This window comes from Octodon degus, unplaced genomic scaffold, assembly GCF_000260255.1.
Source record: "Octodon degus isolate 3935 unplaced genomic scaffold, OctDeg1.0 scaffold00009, whole genome shotgun sequence".
Classification (NCBI taxonomy): Eukaryota; Metazoa; Chordata; class Mammalia; order Rodentia; family Octodontidae; genus Octodon; species Octodon degus.
In genome coordinates, this window is record NW_004524585.1 from 6,831,176 (window position 1) to 6,834,809 (window position 3,634).

The window sequence follows — 3,634 nt, forward strand, 5'->3', positions numbered from 1 at the left end:
AAGAAAGTATTACTGACACCCCATCATTGCTGCTGCCGCCATGTCTCTAGTGAAGTTCCACCACATTTTGAGGGTCCTCAATAACAGCATCGATGGGTGGCAGAAAATAGCCTTTGCCATCACTGCCATTAATGGTGTGGAGTGACGACACGCTCATGTGGTGGGGAGGAAAGCAGACATCGACCTCACCAAGACGACTGGCGAGCTCACTGAGGATGAGGTGGAGCGTATGAGCACCACCATGCAGAATCCGCGCCAATACACGATCCCAGACTGGTTCCTGAACAGGCAGAAGGATGTGCAGGATGAGAAGTACAGCCAGGTGCTGGCCAGTGGTCTGGACAACATGCTCCAAGAAGACCTGGAGTGACTGAGGAAGATCAGCACCTACAGGGGCCTGCACCACTTCCAGGGGCCTCGAGTCGAGGCCAGGATACCAAGACCACTAAGTGGCATAGCCACACTGTGGGTGTGTCCAGAAGAAATGAGACTGTAGGCTGGCTCCAACAACAGATAGTTTATATACCTATAAAAAGTAAAAAAGAAGAAATATCAACAAAAGAATTGCAGCCCATAAAGATATGATATATTCCATCTTCAAATAAATAAAGGTGCGGAGGGAATTCCTAAAACAGGTGAAATACACTAGCTTTGCTAAGCGAAGGGTCACAAAACAGCTAATCTTCCATAGTTTCTTCTTTTTCCCCAATGACTTGTCATAAGAGTGTCAACTGATCACAACTACACTGCCTATGATATGTATTTATCACGGCACTTTGCGGGGCAGCTCTGCCATAAATTAAAAAAAAAAACCCAAACGTAGAACTTGCACAAAAGTTTTTCTTAGTTTGTTGAGACTTTTCTTTTTTAACATAGCTGCCCAATATTTTCATTCCATTTCCTCTGAGCATCTATGAGAAAAGTCTCTGCTTTGTCTTTTTCTGGTTCTAAGACCCTAGAGAATAAATTGAGTTTTGGGGATATTGCCAAATGTGTGATAGTTCTACAAGGAAAACAATAAGCCGTCTTTTCTGTTTGGAAAGACTAAATTCAGAGACTGCGTTCCTGATAAGTTAGACATAAAAATAGTCCTCTTTTTCCTGCTCCAGTCCCTCTTCTAATTAGCTTTCCTTTGAAGGTTGACTGAGATGAGTTAGAGTATCTTTTCTCATTCAGATCCAGTGGATGTGGGGGTGTTAAAATTTACTCACAGAACTAAAAACTTTGCGACGCCGGATTCTAAATCATCACTATCACTGAGTTTAGTCTAGTGCTGCTGGTCTCATCAGACACATATTTCTTTCTGTCATAAGGGATTTGGAGCTAGTTTATTTCAAATTCTTAGAACGCAACCGCCTCCTTGTCATTCCTACACATTCTTCATTCAATATTAATCTAAATGACTTCTTTTAAAAAAAAAAGTGTATCTTATTTTATTGCCAGGAAATGCTGTGCCATTCATTGCTGTTCGCATATCTGAACATATGGTGCTCATCCCCTTGCCACTATGGGGAGGAAGGGCCGATTATCAGAGATCAAAAGAGGGATCTCAGGAAAAAAGAGAATGTGTGTGGTAGAAGAAAAGCACTGGCTCATGTTTGTACAGCCTTCCTATTTATAGCAACACACACACAATGCCTACAGCGAAGGCGACATGTCCAATGTACATTGGGAGAGCCTGCTAATTAGCCAAGTACTGGAAGAAATTTTCCCACTCACAACAATCACTTTCTAGTGTCATTTTGACATAAAGTGAACAAGACCCCATGTCACCAAACACGAATGATTATTTTTTCTCCATAAGTAAAACTAGAAGGTAATTTTCTAGATGGAACAGTGCTACCTACCACCTGAAGCTGAAACATACAGTTCTCAACACAACCAATCTGAATGAACCAAATTAGGGTAGAATACAATTACCTGACAAAACATTCCTGCAAACTGTTCCCTGCCTTGATTGTAGTTTTTGATTTCAAGGACAATCTGATTTTTTTTTTTAATCTCATGTTTTATTTTTCTTTTAATCTTTATTTTTATTAGTCTGTGTTTGCAGATCACATTCATCCTAGGGAGTTGGTCTGCGTGCTTGGTGTATCTTGATTCTTTTTTTTCTCTCAGACAGTTGTGACTGTACTTCAGTGTTTTCAAAAGAGCCCTGGGGCTCCAGACTCAAGTACGCCTCTGGGCTGGGTTCACTGCTCCAAGTCATGGGGACAGGGAGCCTCATATCCTCCTTAAGTTGCTCATTCACTAACAGTGAGCACCAGGTCAGAAGATGCAACAAAACAGGACCTCGCCCTCTGCAGCAAGTGCTGATTTCAGCCGTGGTATGATGAGAAACAATGGAACTCTTCCTTGAAACTTGCCGGTGCTGAGAGGTGCCTGCCATGCTGATTCCCTTATACTTCTTCCAGTCTCTGGAACTAGTTCAACTGGCTGATGAGCTGGTTGATGCACTCACCCCATAGCCAGGTGAGCCCGTCTCCTTGAGGAAGCCCACTCTGTTCTTGATAGCGTGCGGCGCCACAGACAGGTAGGTGGAAAGGGCGCAAGAAGCAGGCGATCTCCTGGAAATGCGCCCCAGGAAGGCGATTTCGTGGATGAGGTCTTCCAGGAAAATGACACCAAACTTGCCCCGGTGCGCCTCCATCACAGTGTTGTCCGGCGGCGGCGGGAAGGTCTTATTCTTGACTGTCCACTTTTCAAAATGAGGTCCGGGACAGACTTCAGATTTGGAAATCCCCAGGTCACATAAGGCTCCATCCACTATTCGCAGCATTTTGAGAGTTTTGGGGGATGACTTTAACAGAGACCACTGAACAGCTTCTTCAGGCGAAGTCTTGCAACGGTCTCCTGCACTAGTGAACTCACCCGTGAATACTTTGGAGGCGGACAACGAAGGCCAAGGAGTGTTCATCAAGTGCTTCCAAAGCGGGAGGCTTCACTTCTGGTTCTTTCACGCGCACCCCGTCACGCCACAGCCGCCAGGAATCATGAAGGAAAGAGTCCAGTCGCTTAAATATGATCACTTTTACCTTCCTGTCTTTCCTTGCCAAAAGTGCCTGTTTTGCCTGCGTGGCTTTGAGGGTTTGATAAGCTTTCCTCTTTTTAAGGCTATTTTCTGGAACCTAGGGGATCTTTTTTCTTTGCTCTTCTTTTGCCATCTTTCCAGCCTCTCTTGATTCTTTTTATATCCCCTCTTTTTTCCTCCCCCTCGGTCTCTTAGTCCCCTTTCCTCTTGCAGGAGAGCGAACTCCCTGCTTCCTTTGTTTTGTTCTTCAATGTATTTATGTTTTAGGTTTCTCATATAAGATAAATTATGTGATATTTAAGCTTGTGTATCTGATTTATTTCACTTAACATTACGGCTTCAAGGCCCAATTAACTCAAATTTATCATTCTTTATAGCAGACTAGTATTCCATTGTGTGTGAGTAACCATATTTTTCCCCTGCTGTTTTAGAACAGTGGCTGAGAGCTGGTATGTTATGAATAAATGCTTTTTGAAATTATTAGAATTAATACTCAAACTTCCAATCACTACTAAAACAACCATCATAATAAAATATACATTTGCTGAGTAGAGTGGTCTATCCCTGTAATCCCAGCAGTTGAGAAACTAAGGCAGGAGGATC

At 43.2% G+C, this 3,634-nt stretch overlaps 2 pseudogenes; one reads left to right on the forward strand and one right to left on the reverse strand.

The window, feature by feature from the left end:
• Positions 1-40: 40 nt before the first annotated feature.
• On the forward strand, positions 41-585 carry LOC101588409 (annotated as a pseudogene).
• Positions 586-2,423: 1,838 nt separating this feature from the next.
• LOC101588153 lies at positions 2,424-3,164 on the reverse strand (annotated as a pseudogene).
• Between the last annotated feature and the right edge of the window lie 470 nt (positions 3,165-3,634).